The sequence below is a fragment of the Arachis hypogaea genome, chromosome 7, assembly GCF_003086295.3.
Source record: "Arachis hypogaea cultivar Tifrunner chromosome 7, arahy.Tifrunner.gnm2.J5K5, whole genome shotgun sequence".
NCBI lineage: Eukaryota > Viridiplantae > Streptophyta > Magnoliopsida > Fabales > Fabaceae > Arachis > Arachis hypogaea.
In genome coordinates, this window is record NC_092042.1 from 1,781,876 (window position 1) to 1,802,282 (window position 20,407).

The 20,407-nt window shown below is 28.7% G+C and overlaps 1 pseudogene; it reads left to right on the forward strand.

The window, feature by feature from the left end:
- Positions 1 to 8,236: 8,236 nt before the first annotated feature.
- On the forward strand, positions 8,237 to 12,636 carry LOC112701847 (cytochrome P450 71D10-like; annotated as a pseudogene).
- Positions 12,637 to 20,407: the final 7,771 nt, after the last annotated feature.

Genomic DNA, 20,407 nt, shown 5'->3' on the forward strand with positions numbered 1-20,407 from the left:
TAAAAGATAATATAAAATTAATTAATAACCCATAATTTATTTTTAATTTCAATTAAACCCCATTGTATGCATTGTACAATAAGTCTATTGTTTCCTCATACTTTTCCATATCTAAAACAGTAGAGTAGTGTGATCATTATTGTATTCATATGGAATTATTCCGCACGCCAAGCAATCTCATCAATGCGTCACCCATCACTACGGTGATATATCGAGTCACGTATCTTTAATTACCACATAAATATTTTAGGAACGAAATACTTTTGATTTGTTTCATTAATTTATTTATAACACCTTAAGTCACAACTGAAAAAAAAATTATGTAAATTCTAAAGTTTGAATATTTATAAAGAAATAAAATAAGAATTAACGGTTATCGAATTTATAATTTTTATAATGTATAAATTTTATTATCTTAATTTAAGAATTTAGACACTCGTTTTATTACTTTTTCTATTTTTACTTTAAATGAGTCTAATCGATTGTAAGTATATTTTGAATTTATTATAAATTTTAAGATAATTCACATTCGTCCAATAATTTTATGTGAATCACCTAAAATAAAAAATATCATGTGTATCACGCCAATTACATTTCTATACAAATCGAACAAGTTAAATTAGTTTTAGCTCTCTATATAATTAAATCGAAAAGGTTTGGTTCGATTTATACATCTTTACATGATGTCCTAGTAAATCTAATCAATATATTTCAATTTATGCATGCATGCATGTTATCCTAATAAATCTAAGCACACTGTTTCGATTTAGCCATGCATGTGAGCCCATAGTAATTCGAAACAATCTATTTCAAATTACACCCTGATATTGTCCTTATATATTCTAATAGGACTGATGATTAGATTTACTGTAAGGCCAACCTATATAAATATGATATGAACGTTAATTATGTATGAGAGTAAAACACAATGGCTAGTGAGGATGGCATAGACGATGTACTATGGGATGATGATGAGGATGACGATGTGGAGCCAAACATAATTGCCAATGATAGTGATGATGACATAGCACAGAATAATCCAATTGAGGGTGGTGCAGCGTCTAGTTCAGGGACTCAGCAGTATCCCCTAGACTTTTCAAATTTAGACTTGGATGCCATGAGATAACAGGGGGTTCCTGGGGAACCTTTTGAATTTAGTGCCAGAGACACACAAGATGCTGAAGGACTAGTGAAGTTTCAGGTTGGTTAGCAGTTTTAGGATAAAGAGGAGGTCGTGTTAAGCGTGAAGACTTATAACATCCGACGCGGTGTTCAGTACAAAGTGGTGGAGTCTGATTATCGCAAGTACTACGGAAAGTGTAAGGAATTTGGCAACGGGTGCGCATGGTTGATTCGGATCAGTCTCCGCCAGCGTAGAGGTATTTTGAAGGTAAAATGGTACAATAGACTTCATACTACCGTGCATTTTGTATTCGACATGTGGCCGCTAATTTTGCCTTAAACTTTAAGGGCAAGGATGCACGAAGACTTTTGATAAATGCGGCTTATGCCAAGACTGAGGTTGAATTTGACTACTGGTTTGATATTCTCCATTCCGAAGATCCTGCCATGAATGATTGGGCTAAAAGGATTGACTATGTAATGTGTATAGAAATAGTTTTGAAACTTCATCATTAGATATACAGTGTTGCCAAGCTGACATTAGATATTAACTATTTAGATTTGACAAATTGTGACATCCCTAATCTGTAGGAGATCTATCCTAAGCTTACAATGAGCAACTCGAGGTCCTTTCTCACTCGCAGTTAGGTTGTGACTTGACCACCTGCACCCCAAACACACGTTATCACTAAATGAAAATAACTCCAAATAATAAAAGAGAAAGATAGTACATAAATAGAACATCACCTCAAGGCCAAAGGCCAGCCAAAAGTATCATATCCTGCGGGCCTGAAACCAGAAAACTGTTAGAAGATCCATGACTGAAGCAGCTGTAATGGACCAGCTAACTTCACAACGTTTCTGTTTGCCACACGGCACATGCACCATTATAACTATGACAGAGCAGTTAATCCCCAACTGTACCCATTCATGTCCTCAAGCTTGGCTACGTATGGCAGCCATTGAATGTGCAGGTGAGTACCGGACTTGTCACCAAATAGCAGAGTTTCCAAAAGCATCACGATATAGGCCCAGGCATATCTCCTAATAGTGGCGTCGTCAGTGCCATCAGGAATCTCTCCGAATGTGTCCTGCATCCAACTACATCTCATTGTAAACTTGTCGATGCAGTTCGCATGAGGCAAAACACCCAGCAGCTCCTGGAACCACATCCAAACTGGGCGACCACCCTCGATGTATTGCTCAAACTCCATCAGGCATCCAGTGACGTACTGTCCAACAATCGGTAGCCCTAATTGGTACGCCACGTCCTGCAGTGTAATCGTGTACTTTCCGAACGGCATATGAAACATGTGCGTTTCCGGATGCCATCTTTCCACGAATGCATTCACTAACGGCTCATCCAACTTAAATCAAGTTTCGTTCAGCCTCGTAAGATGGTATAAATCGGCCATCTACAAGTACGAAACGATCCTCTCATCCAGGTACATACCTTACTATCATCTCATGCTACCGATACATCGGTGGGGCTATATAAACAACATAACAAATTGTCTCTTACGACCACATCAAAACATATCTATTCTATCTATTCTATTATATAAAAATCGGATTTCTGCACTTAATGATGGAGCTGACGTGACATGCTTCTAAGAGTGTTTCCCAATTTATTTCTTTTAACTCATTAAATACAAGTTATTACGATAAACTAACTATATCAACTAATTAATTTGATTAGATATTTAAATATCATATAATTTATTATAATTTATATCAATTTGATTTGGTAATATTTCTTAATTCATTTATTTTAATTTTCTATTAGTATTTTTTAATTTGATTCTTTTAATTTATTAAACCAAATTTATTGTGTGTACTAATTAATTAATTTGATTAATTTATTAGTCATTAAATAATAAATTTATGAATAAAATAGACAATTGAGATATTTTCAACTAATAATTAAATCAAATTAAATCAAATAATATATATTAAGCTAAATTCAAATCATGTGAATTAAAGACTAAATATGTTAAAAAAGTAATTTATAATAATAATGTGATTTACATATTAATTTTTTTGAGTAAATTCATTTCAAAATGTAGAAATTAGACTCAATTATGCTAAAATTTTAAAGGAAATATAGAATTTGACAATAAATTTAACACTCATTAAGGAAATAAATTTATTTATGGCTATTTCCTAATTATAAATAATAACAAGACTTATGAAAAAATATTAATGCCATCATTCTTATTAATTAAATCATAATATTAGGTAAATGGTAGTTTCATGACCCGACAAAAAAAGGGGAGTTTGGCTGAAAATTTGAGACTGTCAAACTTAAAAAGCCCGCCTATCCCGCATCGCCTAATCCATGAGCTTTGGCGGGCTTCGGTGGGACGGTGCAGGTTTTTCCACTGGGCCAAGCTTTTATTTTGTCAAGACCATTTTTTTACAAATTTCTACGATGTTATTAATCTATAAGAGGATGAAGATGATAATTGAAGATGTTCTAAGTTATATTTTAGATTATGTTTTTATGTTTGATTGATTATAAACTTGAAGATGTTTAATTATATATTTTGGACAATATTTGCTTTGCTTTGGACAATATTGATTTTATTATTTTATTTCAAAAAATTTGGTTTATAATTATATTTATTACATATTTATAATTATAATATCTTTTTATTTTTTTAGAAATTATAAATTTATTGAAATTAGTGTGAAATTATATATATTGTTTAATATTTAATGATTTATAAAAAAAAAGGGCCTGCCAACCCGCCAGCCTACCATTAGGCAGGGTGGGGGAGAAATTTAAGATCACCTTACTAGGCGGGGCGGGGCAGGCTACCCCACCAGATCGCGAGTTTTTTGCGAGACAGGGCGGGTTTTCCTCTTTGCCAACCCTAATGGGGACACAGACATAAGTACCCGCCCCATGGAATAAAATTATTAATTTATGCTAATTTATATATACATAAATTCATTTTTTGAATTTAGTAACCCTAATTTCTGCCTCTAATTCGAATTCTTCCTTTTTCTTTCAGACTCATTCTCAGCCTCGATCCCCTCTCTCTAACTCACTTTCTCTGCCTCTCAAGTCCGCCACTACGTCGCTCAGTATCGTCCCAAAAAATTATGATATTATGTTGGAATATGTTTTTATGTTTTCTCCTTTTGAAATGTTATTTTTCATAACAAATATATTATAAATTGTGTTGAATTATATTGAACTGATTATTTTATGATTATTATATTATGTCTATTTGTGTTAATTTTTTCCAAAAGTTTACCGAGAAGATCTGCAATCCCTAAAGGGTAATTAAACAAGAACTTGCAATGACAGAGAAGGAATAGTGACATTTTTTTTTTAAATAGGAGTGAGAGATGGGAAGGGGACTTCTCACTCTTCTTTGAGTACTCGTTACCATATCTAACTAGCAATAGAGATCTAATCTGAGTCGATTTAAGAGGGAACGCGTGGATTTCATCTGTATTGGGCCTTTAAGATAATGAACATAAACCGGATTTGGGACCTAACAATGGATTTTAGTTGATTTTTCTTGCATTGAAGTTTTACTAGGCCCAAATATATGTTGGATTAATATTTTGAGTCATTATTATAGCAAATACTATACTATTTAATATTATAATACTTAGTATATGTAAAAGTTGAATATATTTACAAGACATTTTTTTAATTCAAATTAAAAAATTAATTATCTCTTTTTTAGTTTTAAATATTATTTTTTAATGTAACAAAAAGGTAAAAATAACAATAATAACTCACATAATTAAAATAGATAATTTTAATATATACATGACACTATATATATCAATGATTATTATATACGATATATAATTTTTTTTTCTGTGATGACTATTTATATAATTTATTGAACATTTTTTATCTTAATATTTAATAAATTAACATACAAAATATTATTTAACATACAAAATAAGTAACTTAAGTTATTATCTAGGACAATAAATATAATAGGGTAAATATTTATTTATTTATTTATTAGTAATAAAAAATATGTAAATAGTATAAACTGATATTTTTTTAGTATAAAAGCAATAATAAAGATTATTAATTAAGTTAATTACCTAATTAAAAATTATGAAAAATTGTTTAAATAATAATAACAAATAAGATCACTATTTTTACATATTACAAGGTTGATGAAAAAAATTTTGGATAATAAATCAATCCTCAATAGATTATTCATTAATTCTGTCAAAAAAAAAATAACTAATACATTAAATATTATTATTTACGTACTAATATAATATATATTATCGATTATTAAGTTTATAATTAATTGTTAATCCAATTTTTGGTAATTAAAATTTAAATGATTAAAATTATTAAATGCTAAATATTTTACGTTTAACCAATTTTATTTATTGAAATTTAAAAAATGAGTCATTAATCAATTCTAAATTTAAATTTAAATTTGAGTAAGAAAATAAAAAATATTTTAAATTTTATCTCACTAACCAGAATTAATTTCAAGACAAAAAATTATTTTGCACATCATATATATATATATATATATATATATATATATATATATATATATATATATATATATTATGGGATAGTATGGTCATTTGTTATTTTTTAATAGTAAATATTGTCAAATAAAATGAATATATATATTATGGGATAGTATGGTCATTTGTTATTTTTTAATAGTAAATATTGTCAAATAAAATGATGTAAGAAATTAGAAGAAAATGTATTTATAAATTTAGGAAATATTAATTTATTTTTTAATAGAATAAATTATATATTGAATAACAAAAGTTATTATTGGTTTCTCTTCACAGTAGTTAATACTCAACGATAATGTTTCGATACACCATATTATCAAGAAATATTAATCAATCTAATAATTTTTGTAATGACATAAGTTTATGAATTTGAAAATTTAAAAATTATTTCATAAAATGTGAAATTTTAACAAGTTACAATGATGATCATACTATTTTGACTTTAAGAACGAATACGATACCAACAAATAAAATTGTCCTAAGTAAATTTTAACAAAGACAAAAGTCCATAAGTATTGCTATTAATAAAAAATTAATCTATTTTAAAGACAAATACAATTTTTCTCTACGGATTTTCTAACTCGACAAGTCGATGATTAATCAACCACATATTGATGCTCTATTTATTAAGGGTGAGATTCGAACTCCAAATACTTGCTTAAACAGACAAATAAAATAACCATTCAATCAATTTAAATTGATTAAAATAAATATTAATTATTTTTAATATTTTTAAATTATAAAATATTTCTAATAATAATTAATATATATATTTTTCATTTAATTTTTAATAATTTTTTTTATATAATTTTATGTTTTAATTTATCCCGTACAGAGTACGGGAACATATACTAGTTTACATAACAATATCAACTAATGCATATTTTAATCTAAATAATGCCATAAATACAACTAAATAATGTTACAAGTACAAACACAAAATAAATTTATATATTCATCAAACTGGCCGAATAAAAATAAGTTTAATACTAATAAAACATTTTTACTAACAACCTAAATCACAACATCAAATTCATTGACTAGTCTTACTCTAACTAAGTTTCACTACACATTATCTTCACTACTCATATTCTTCTACTTATTTGTAACTACTATCCAAATTAAAACTTGCTCGGTCAAACCTTTAGAGATTATCAAGCGACTAATCTAACCACTCTATTTAGTTTAACAATTGTAATAATGACCAACATTAAAAAAGACAAAAAAGCATTAACGTAAAACATTATACTATTTTTGAAAAAAAAAATTGTATACACCAACCTTTTTATTGATGATATATATACCAGTAATATGGACAACTCTGTCCAAACAATAAAGACGATCTGAGTTATCTCTCATCACGTTATTTATCAAATGTTGGAGTGTTTGGGCTCAGGCTTCTCTGAGCGTTTTGGATTCGTGGTTCGAATGAGTCCAATTCGAACTCTATTTATAAAGATCCTCCTAGTAAATCTAATTAGATTCATTCAAATTATCATGGCACAAAACCGTGGATAATTCGAAACAGCCATAATCGAATTACTATGGGCTTTCCAATGCTCGTAAATTGAAGGTTTGTTTTGAATTACTATGGGCAAACGTCCAAGGCTAAATCGAAACAGTGTGCTTAGATTTACTAGGATAGCATACATGCATATATAAATCGAAACATGGTGATTAGATTTACTAGAACAGCATACAAATATGTGTAAATCGAACTAGATTGTTTTGATTTATATAGAAAGTTAAATCTAGTCTAGACTTCTGGTTAATTCGATTTGTATAGAGATATAATTGGGGTGATTCACGTTACGTTTTTCATTTTGGGTGATTCACATCAAATTGAACGAATGTTGGTTTATTAATGTGAATTACCTTAAATTTTATATCGCTTTAAAATATCATTTTTAAAGTGCTTATAAATAAAAATTTCATCCACTTATTTTTTAAATTAATTTTTAAAATTGAATTAAATCTACTTAATTATTAATCTGGAACTAAAGTTTATACAATTTAATATTGTTGGACCAGAGTGTATATATATATATATATATATATATATATATATATATATATATATATATATATAATCTAACGGTAATACTAAAAAAAATTATTTAATTATATATATAACATCTATATTGATGTATTTATTATATTTAAAATTAACTAATTATTCCAACCGTTAAATTTGAGCTATTTTGGTCGATTGCTGAATCATGTAAACTACTTGAGTTTTTGTTAGTGTTGATGCACCCTTACTAAGTTGTTGTTTTCGTAAATGACAACTTATAATCAATTATTGAGCAACATATAATAGTTATTAATTTATAGATTTTGTTAAATAAATAATAATTTTTGTGAATAATATGAACAATTGACTCTAAAATTAGCTTAATAAAATAAAAATATACTATATTCTCAAATTATCTACCTAAATCTTAATATTAAGATAATCATTTGCACACTTAATAAATTAAATATCTGATATATTCATTATTCACATTATTTATTATTTTTATTGTCTACTTAAATACTTTTTTTAATTTATTATATAATGGTACGCAAATACAACCTTCTACCATGCATATCATCATGGATCTTCAAAACCTTATCTCTATCTTCACCACCTTCCTCTTTCTCTTTATGCTATTGAAAATAGCCATTAAGAAATTTAGTTCTTCGAAGGATATTACCAATTTACCCCCAGGGCCAAGAAAACTACCCATCATAGGAAACATGCACAACCTTGTAGGATCAATGCCCCATGAATGCCTAAGAAACTTAGCATCCAAATATGGACCCTTAATGCACCTTAAACTTGGAGAAGTGTCCCACATCATAGTTACATCACCTGAAATGGCACAAGAGATTATGAAGACTCAAGATCTCAACTTTTGTGATAGGCCAAACGTTCTCTTTGCAAGAGTCTTGAATTACAATGGAACAGGCATTGCTTTTGCCCCCTATGGAGAGTATTGGAGGCATGTACGAAAGATATGCACCATGGAGTTATTAACAGTAAAGCGTGTTCAATCTTTTAGGCACATAAGAGAAGCAGAGGTTTTAGAGTTGGTCAAAGCAATATCTCAAAGTCAAGGCTCCATTTTCAATCTCTCTCAAAAGATTTTATCAATGACCTATGGAATCTCGGCTAGAATAGCATTTGGTAAAAAGAAATTTATTCACAGCGCAAATACTTTTTTTAGGAACAAGGTTCAAGTCTACCGGTCTGTTAGGATGCCTCAGCTGCATACATCACTGCACTTTCACTTGACACTTATCGTTAATAAGAAACGGCTCGTCTCGCCGTGACCTTCTCTTGAATTCTCAAAGCTTCTTTCGCTCCATCTCCGCAGGGGCAGAGAACCCATCGCTGTGTATTGTCAAGAATATCATGGTAAAAAAATCCTAGGGAAGCCACTATATATTAAAAATAAATTTATAAGATCTTAGATTCTTTCATCATAATAGTTAATTTTTGTGGTGATAATTTTTTAATATTTACTCTTAAAAATATACTATACATGTTAGGAGTCTCATAAGAGAAATATTAAAAAAAAAAGTCTTATATTAAAAATTAGGGTAAAATATAATTTTTATTTCTAAAATTTGACACATTTTAAAAATATTTTTAAGTTTTATTTTGTTTTAATTTTGTTCGAAAAATTTTTAATTTGTATCAAATATATCATAAACAGCTAAATTTTTAAAAAATTTAAGACCAATCTAATAATAATGCATCAAAATGATGCTTGATTTGTTTATGTTGAGTGTTGTTCTTATGAAATTATTGTTGAATTGATCTTAAATTTTTGAAAAACTAACCATCAAAGATATATTTAATGCAAATAATAAATTTTTAAGACAAAATTAGAAAAAAAGATAAAATTTAAGAATATTTTTAAAATTTTTATCAAATTTTAAGGACAAAAAATATACTTTACTCTAAAAATTAACAAATAAATAATGTTGTAAGATTTTAGACTCTTTTAATATAATAATTAATTTTTACTATGATAATTCTATCAGGATTTTACATCTCATTACATATAACTTTAACATATTTGTTATTTAATAATTGTATTTTTTTATTTGACAATATAGGTAAAAAATATAGTTACTTGCAGGAAGTTTTTATATCATCTTTTGAAAAAGCATTACAAATAGCAGGAGAAAATTATATTGCTGATCTGTATCCTTCAATTAGAGTACTGCTTGAATTGATGAGTAGATACAAGACTAAACTTAAAGAACTGCACAAAAAATCTGATAAAGTATTGCAAGACATCATAGATGATCATAGAAATCGAAAAAGTGGCAAATGTAAAGAAGAAGGCAGTGAAGATTTAGTTGATGTTCTTCTCAAGTTTCAACAAAAAGATTCTGAATATCCTTTAACTGATGATAACATTAAAGCAGTCATCCAGGTTAGTCTAATCAAGACAATTATTATTAATTAATTTATTAATTGTTTTTTGTGAACTAAACAAGCCACGTGTTCAGAAAATTTTGCCGGTATTTATTTTCTTAAATTTTTACAATATAAGAATGATCATAAAACTTTAGACTTAATTGTGAAAAATTGTGGTTAAGGTGGATATAATAATATTGTTGAAATTTTTTTGTAGCTAAGCATACATGTAGCTTCGTTGACGAGATACAAGAGAAATATCAAAGAGTTGATTTTTTAATAAAAATTAATTATTAAATATTTATGTTTTTTTTTTCAACATTACATATATACAAAATAATAAGAATACACAAAAATAAATTAAACAATACAATAATAATTGTGATAACCTATTTTTAATATGTACATATAATAATTTTATATTTTCTTTATTTTTTTAAAACACTTGTCATAATAACTTGCATATATATATATATATATATATATATATATATATATATATAGGATTTGGATCCTCTAAAGTTTAAATTTTACTTTAGAGAGTAAAGTGTGATCTCTCACCATTGATTTCATAAGTGGGACCAATAATAAATATGAAAGAGAAATTATTCAAGGATAGAAGATCATACTTTACTCTCTAATATATATATATAGAGAGAGAGAAGTGGTCTCGGTCCCTAAAATTATAAAAAATTATACTTACATATGAGATGTGTATTTAAAAAATAAAAAAATATTATGTAATTTTATAATTTTATATGTATTATTTTTTATTATGTAACGAATTTATGTCTTAATTATTTAATTCATTAATATTTTTTATTTAATTATTTTAATATTATACCTTCAAGTCTTTGTACTTTTTAAATTAGTTTTTATATAATAATTTTTATATTTATTTAAAAAAATTTATTTTTTTATATTAACATATTTAACATTTATATTATTATATTAATAATGACTTACGTAGTTATATTTTAGTAATCACATTATGTATTTTAGATATTCTTTTTTATAAAAAATATTCATTTTTTTCTAAATTTACATTATTAAAAGAAAAAATTGTATACTGATATCTTATATCTTGTATTCTATAAAAGTACTGTGTCTTTCAAACAATTAATAATTTATAATTAATTTTCAAATTTTTTAGAATTTTTGAAAGAATTAATTTGAATTAATAAGATATATGATAATTTTTAACTAAACACACTATAACTTATTGGTATTTTATAATTTTATAATAATATTAAAAATAAAATTATAAAAAAAATTTATAATTATATATATATTTTAATAAATCTTTTAAAAAATTAACTCTAATAATTTTATGTTAATTATTTTTATAGAATGAAACAAATTATCTAAAATCCAGCCCCTTCATATTAAAATTTATGAATTCCTTATTACAAAACTCAATTCCATTGATTTAACAATTTTAGTACAACCCGTCTCTTAATAGTAAATTTTTTTTTATTTTTTTTATTAGATAAATTAGTTCTTATATCGAATTTTTTATGAAAAATTAACAGAAATTACTAACATATCATTTATTTGGGATTAGTGACCTCTTTTCTGATAAAACTATATAATATTTATATAAAACTTTATATATATATATATATATATATATATATATATATATATTACAAAATGCATCAAAAGTTTTGACAACTTAATTTTTTATAATTTTTTTTACTAATAAAATTATTAATTCCTTAACATGTTTGTTAGCAAAACTTTTATTATAATTAATTTATTTGTAGGACATATTTACTGGTGGTGGAAAAACATTCTCAGCAGTTGTGGAATGGGCAATGGCTGAAATGATAAAGAAACCAAAAGTGATGGAAGCTGCACAAGCTGAAGTTAGAAGAATTTATAGTAGCAAAGGGTATGTGGATGAATTAGAATTGCACCAATTGACATACCTTAAGTCTATCATCAAAGAAACCTTAAGGTTACATCCATCTGTGCCGATGTTAGTTCCAAGAGAGAACAAAGTACCATGCCAAATCAAAGGGTACCAAATTCCAGCCAATTCTAGAATTGTTATCAATGCTTGGGCCATTGGAAGAGATCCAAAGTATTGGGTTGATGCCATGGAATTTAAGCCTGGGAGGTTTGTTGATAATTATTCAATTGATAGTAGAAGCACAAACTTTGAGTATATTCCATTTGGTGGTGGAAGAAGAATGTGTCCCGGGATTGCATTTGCTACACCAAACATGGAGTTACCACTTGCTCAACTTCTTTACCATTTTGATTGGAAGCTTCCCAATGGAATCAAGAATGAGGAACTTGATATGACCGAGTTGTTTAAGATCACTATAAGAAGAAAAAAATGATCTCTGCTTAATTCCTATTATTGTCAAGGATATACATAAAGATAACAATGTAATCAGCAGTTAGAATTATTAGTTACATGTAGTTAGTCTTGGTGGTCTGGTTAGGTAATTCTGTTTGGTTCTGTTTTCATTTTAAGATTGTGAGTAACCTATGTAAGCTCTTTATAAGGCTAAACTTTCCTATGGTCAATAACACAATTTTCATTTCCTTCTTTACTAATATATGATCAAATAGTTCTTTCTCTTATTTCTTACACACACTGCATATTCTTCGAGATCACTTTATGATATCAAGAGCATAAGTTCAGATCCGAACACCACTTGAGAGAAACAGGGCTTAATTGTATAGGAATATATCTCCAAGATTAAATAAATTGCAGATATTTTTACTTTTCTTGGTATCTCTACCACCTTTGAAGAAGACATCGATGCAATTCTTGAGAGATTGAATATGGATTAACAGATGCTTATCACTACAATCATGTATGATCAAACAAATCTCCCTTCTTGCTTGAATAGATATTTTTTATATAGCTTAATTCATACCTCTAAAATCACTAAAAATATTTATTATGAAATATTAGAAAAGGGAAAGTCTCGAGGCCAGTAGCCAGCATTTAACCATTAAAAGAAAATTGAATGATTTCAGTTTTATACCATTGAATTTAATCTCACACAATTAAAAATACTATTAATGACTAATTGATTGTTACAAAACACAAAAGTGATTGGTCTTCTAGCACTCCTCATTAGAAAATTAATATAATTTATTATTTTTGTTCATCAGTTAATTAACAATATTTAAAAATATAGACTAAAATATATCATTAAATTATTATATTAAAAAATTAAATTAATAGTTAACAATAATAATAAAAAATAAGAAATTTTACGAATTCTTGAACTTTTTTCAATTTTATTAGTGATGCAAAATTTTTAATTTTTTTAACAAATATGTTAAAGATACATTAAGAGTATTATATGAAAAGACAGTTTACTTAACATATATTATTAAAATAATAAAATTATGACTTTTTGAATAATACAAATTAACCATTTGATTCATAAACATCATATATATCCAAAACAGTAAGGTTTATTGGTTCTTAATAAATGTCCATATCTAATATAAGTGGGGTTTGATTTAACTAGGGTAATTTTTTTTTATATTGATTAAATATATGTAATATATTGTTATTAAAAGGTTAGATATTTTTTTATATAATGTTTTATTCAAATTGGAGAGTTTAATTTATTTAAAAATAAATAAATTATAAATCAAAAGGTTCGATTTATATTTTTTATTTTTTTTTATTTTTAAAATAAAAATCAAACTGTTCGATTTTAACATTAAATTTTTTTTATTTTTGAAATCACAAATCAAATCATTCCATTTGTAATTATTTATTTTAAAAAATAATATAAACAAATTAGTATCTCCGATTTATATATCTCATACTAATGTAAAATACACCTTTCCTCACAGTTTTTTATTATTCACCTCTCTTTCACACACATACAAAATAATAAGGGACTTAACTATCACTGAAAATTGAGAGAGTAGAGTACTGTGATCATTATTGTATTCATATGGAATTATTCCGCACGCCAAGCAATCTCATCAATGCGTGACCCATCACTACGGTGATATATCAAGTCACGTATCTTTAATTACCATAAATATTTTAGGAACAAAATACTTTTGATTTGTTTCATTAATTTATTTATAACACCTTAAGTCACAACTGAAAAAAAAATTATGTAAATTCTAAAGTTTGAAGATTTATAAAGAAATAAAATAAGAATTAACGGTTATCGAATTTATAATTTTTATAATGTATACATTTTAGTATCTTAATTTAAGAATTTAGACACTCGTTTTTTTTACCTTTTTTTATTTTTACTTTAAATGAGTCTAATTAATTGCAAGTATATTTTGAATTTATTATAAATTTTAGGATAATTCACATTAATAAATCAGCATTCATTCAATAATTTTACATAAATTACCTAAAATAAAAAACGTCATGTAAATCACCCCAATCACATCTCTATACAAATCGAACGAGTCAGACTAAATTTAGCTCTTTATATAATTAAATCGAAAAAGTCTGATTCGATTTATACATCTTTACAGGTTATCCTAGTAAATCTAATCAATTTGTTTTAATTTATGCATGCATGCATGTTATCCTAGTAAATCTAAGCACACTGTTTTGATTTAGCTATGCACGTGAGCGCATAGTAATTCGAAACAATCTATTTTGAATTACACCCTGATATTGTCCTCATATATTTTAATGGGACTGATTAGATTTATTGTGAGGCCATATAAATATGACATGAACGTTAATTCTGTATGAGAGTAAAATATAATGGCTAGTGAGGATAAATTTATAGTATTAGTGCACTATAGAGGGTCGATTAAGAAAAAAATACGTTCTTGAATTAAGTTTACTGATAAGGATCCCCGTAGTATTTTTTTGAAACCTTCAACGAGTTTCACTGAGTTCCTGAATTCTATAATCCAAAAACTGGGGTTGCAAGGCGTGAAATGGGTTAAGAAATCATCCTATAGAATTTCGATTTCAGTTTTACGGGATAACATGAAGTACGATTCGTTTGTCATAGGGAGTGACGAAGATTTGGAAGTTCTATTCCATTGTCGTTGGCAGTTTTCCGAGGTCAGGACCCCGAGCTGTTGGCCAAGCTTATAGATGTGGTCTCCAACTCAAGCGGTTCGAACTGGGCTCCCCAAGCTCCAGCAACGGCAGCCTGTTCTAGTTCGAGACCTGGTGGTGCCTCCTCATCCGTGCCTGTGATTGTGCCTAAGGCCAGGGGCGGAGCTAGATTAAATTTCAGGGAGAGGCCAAAAAAAACTTTATAATTAACAAAGAATAAAAGAAAAATTTAAAGGGGGGGACTAAACTAAAATTTATGCATAACTTATAAGGAAAACTTGATAGTTGGGGGAGCCCATTGCCCCCTTGGCTTGTACGTGGCTCCGCTTCTGCCTAAGGCAATGTTGGTTGCCTCCCCGTCCTTCGCAGCTGATCTAAACCGCAGTGGTGACAGAGAAGTAGGTATTACTGATACGACACCGGTTTCATTACAGGGTAGAGCACCGGATGGTATAGACGATGTACTACGGGATGATGATGAGGATGACCATGTGGAGCCGAATATAATTGCCAATGATAGTGATGATGACATAGCAGGGAGTAATCTAGTTGAGGGTGGTGCTGCGTCTAGTTCAGAGACTCAACAGTACCCCCTGTACTTTTTAAATTTAGACTTTGATGCCATGAGATAGCAAGGAGTTCCTGGTGAACCTATTGGATTTGGTGTCAGAGACACACAAGATGCTGGAGGACTAGCAAAGTTTCAGGTTGGTCAGCAGTTTTAGGATAAAGAGGAGGTCATGTTAAGCTTGAAGACTTATAGCATCCAATGCGGTGTTCAGTACAAAGTGGTGGAGTCTGATTATCGCAAGTACTACGGGAAGTATAAGGAATTTGGCAACGGGTGCGCATGGTTGATTTGGATCAGTCTCCACTAGCGTAGAGATATTTTGGAGATAAAACGGTACAATAGACCTCATACTTGTATAACCACATTGATACCGAGTGATCACAGGAGTCTTGATTATTATGTGATCTCAACATTCATACTGCCAATGGTTAGAGCTGATGCTGTCGTGTGTATTAAGGTACTTCTGAATGCGACAGAGGCACATTTCGGTTTTAGGCCGACTTACATGAGAGTTTGGTTGGCTAAGCAGAAGGTCATGGCACAATTTTACGGAAATTAGGATGAGTCATACAACGAGTTGTCGTGATGGGTACTAGGTGTCCAGATGACGATGTCGGGTAGTGTTGCAGTGCTGAGGACAAGTCTTGTGTGAGTGGTGAGCAAGTGGATTAGTTGCATTCCTATTTTCACCGATTTTTTTGGACATTTCTGCCATATATTGAGGCCTTCCGACATTACAAGCCATTGGTCAGTATTGACGAGACCCACTTGTACGTTAAATACGAGAGGACATTGCTCGTTGCAATTGCCAGAACGAGAATTCCAACATCCTACTTGTTGCATTTGCACTTATAGAGGGTGAGAATTCTAAGTCATGGTTATTTTTTCTATCCCATATCTGCCAGCACATCACTCCGTAGTTGGATCTTCTAGTGATACCGAATTGACACAACGGTATCATCAAGGCTGCACTAGAAGCTCCTGACGGAGGTTGGGTAGCACCCGCTTTCTACCGTGCATTCTGTATTCGACATGTGGCCGCCAATTTTGTCCTAAACTTTAAGGACAAGAATGCATGAAGGCTATTGGTGAATTCAGCTTATGCCAAGACTGAGGTTGAATTTGACTACTGGTTTGATATTCTCCATTTCGAAGATCCTGCCATGAGTGATTGGACTAAAAGGATTGACTATGTAATGTGCATAGAAATAGTTATGAAACGTCATCATTAGATATACAGTGTTGCCAAGCTGACATTAGATATTAACTATTTAGATTTGACAAAATAGTGACATCCCCAGTCTGTAGGAGATCTATCCAGAGCCTCCAATGAGCAACTCGAGGTCCCTTCTCGCTCGCAGTCAGGTTGTGACCTGACCACCTAACCCGAAACACACGTTATCACTAAATGAAAATAACTCCAAAAAATAAAAGAGAAAGATAGCACATAAATAGAACATCACCTCAAGACCAAAGGCCAGCCAAAAGTATGATATCCAGCGGACCTGAAACTAGAAAACTGCTAGAAGATCCATGACTGAAGCAGCTACAATGGACCAGCTAACTTCACAACGTTTCTGTTTGCCATGCAGCACATGCACCGTTATAACTATGACAGAGCAGTTAATCCCCAACTGTACCCACCCATGTCCTCAAGCTTGGCTACGTATGGCATCCATTGAATGTGCAGGTGAGTACCGGACTTGTCGCCAAATAGCAGAGTCCCCAAAAGCATCACGATATAGGTCCGGGCATATCTCCTAATAGTGGCATCGTCAGAGCCATCAGGAATCTCTCCGAATGTGCCCTGCATCCAACTGCATCTCATTGTAAACTTGTCGATGCAATTCGTAGAAGGCAAAACACTTAACAGCTCTTGGAACCACACCCAAACTGGGCGACCACCCTCGATGTATCGCTCAAAATCCATCAGGCATCCAGTGACGTACTGTCCAACGATCGGTAGCCCTAGCTGGTACGCCACGTCCTGCACTGTAATCGTGCACTCTCCGAACGGCATATGAAACATGTGCGTTTCCGGATACCATCTTTCTACGAATGCATTCACTAACAGCTCATCCAACCTAAACCAAGTCTCGTTCAGTCTTGTAAGATGGTATAAACTGGCCATCTGCAAGTACGAAACGAGCCTCTTATCCAAGTACATACCTTACCATCGTCTCATGCTACTGATACATCAGTGGTGCTACATAAACAACATAACAAATTGTCTCTTACGACCACATCAAAACATATTTACATAACAATATCAATTAATGCATATCTTAATCTAAATAATGCCATAAATACAACCAAATAATGTTACGGATACAAACACAAAATAAATTTATATATTCATCAAACTGGATCGAATAAAAATAAATTTAATACTAATAAAATATTTTTACTAACAACCCAAATTACAACATCAAGTCCATTGACTAGTCTTACTCTAACTAAGTTTCACTACACGTTATCTTCACTAATATTCTTCTACTTATTTGTAACCACTTTCCAAATTAAAACTTGCTCGATCAAACCTCTAAAGATTATTAAGTCACCAATCTAACCACTCTATTTAGTTTAATAATTGTAATAATGACCATCATTAAAAGAGACAAAAAAGCATTAACGTAAAACATTTAATACTTTTTTTGAAAAAAAATGGTATACACCAACCTCTCCATTGATGATACCAGTAATATGGGCAACTTCTCCAAACGATAAAGACGATCCGAGTTATCTCCCATCACGTTATTTATCAAATGTTGGAGTGTTTGGGCTGAGATTTCTCTGAGCATTTTGGATTCGTGGTTCGAATGATTCCAATTCGAACTCTATTTATAAGGATTCTCCTAGTAAATCTAATTAGATTCATTCAAATTATCATGGGCACGAAACCGTAGATAATTCGAAACAGCTATAATCGAATTACTATGGGCTTTTCAATGCCCGTAAATTGAAACGGTTTATTTCGAATTACTATGGGCAAACGTCCAAGGCTAAATCGAAATAGGATGCTTAGATTTACTAAGATAGCATGCATGCATGTATAAATCGAAACGTGCTGATTAGATTTACTAGAACAATAAGTAAATATGTATAAATCAAACTAGACTATTTCGATTTATATAGAAAGCTAAATTTAATCTGAACTTTTGGCTAATTCGATTTGTATAGAGATTGGGGTGATTCACATTACGTTTTTTATTTTAGGTGATTCACATAAAATTAAATGAATACTGGTTTATTAATGTGAATTATCCTAAATTTTATATCGCTTAAAAATATCATTTTTAAAGTGCTTATAAATAAAAATTTCATCCACTTGTTTTTTAAATTAATTTTTAAAATTAAATTAAATCTACTTAATTATTAATCTGAAACCAAAGTTTATATAATTTAATATTGTTGGACCAGAGTATATATATATATATATATATATATATATATATATATATATATATATATATATATATATATATATATATATATATATATATATATATAACGGTAATATTAAAAAAAATTATTTAATTTAATATTCATAGTTATATATATAACATCTACAATGATGTATTTATTATATTTAAAATTAACTAATTATTCCAACCGTTAAATTTGAGCTATTTGGTCAATTGCTGAATCATGTAAACTACTTGAGTTTTTGTTAGTGCTCATTTACCTATACTAAGTTGTTGTTTTCGGAAATGACAACTTATAATCAATTATTGAGCAACATATCATAGTTATTAATTTATGGACTTTGTTAGATAAATAATAATTTTTATAAACAATATAAGTAATAAATTTTAAAATTGGTCCAATAAAATAAAAATATATTATATTCTCAAATTATCCATCTAAATCTTAATATTAGAATAATTATTTACACACTTAGTAAATTAAATATCCGATATATCAATTATTCATATTATTTAATATTTTCATATCTACTTATATTTTTTCTTAATCTATTCTTAATATATTAAAGTAGATACATAAGTTTACTCATATTACTTTTAAGACATTTTTTTCTTCTACTAATGCCATGTAGCAACATCGCTTACTTGACAAAATTTTAGAATCAACCACTTAATTTTTGCCAAATCATCTATTATTTTCAAATTAGTAAAATAAAAAAAACAAAATATACAAAAAATAATACAATAATTACCAACGGCAATAATTAGAAATAATTAGAAATTAATAGCATCTAACCAAATTTGTAATTTACAAAGACATTAAATCCATATTTCTATATTTATTATATCTTATCGTTGTAAACAATACAATAAATTTATAATTCTAATAATTAATTTATTAATTTCTATAAATAACTCATTCAATGTAATAAATATCCATATTACAAATGTCATAATAATATTATTAATCATAATAAATTTTACGTTACAAATATTTAAATTCCATACTATTTGAACTACTTATATAAGTCTCTTATTACTATTCCTTCAAATAACATCATATTTAGCACAAAAAATTTATTTTCAAACTACACACCATCTCAAACTTACTCAATGGAAATAATTATGTTAAATGTGAAAAGTGTAAGAAGAAAGCATATGAAAAAGGAGATAACTACATTTGTGGCACATGTAATAATCAAACACCACGCTATCCAACAATAAGGCAACTCTATATATTTTTAATAATCTCATCTATCAAATTATTAGTTACTAACTTAATACTTATTTTAGGTTCGAAACTCAATTAAAGGTTT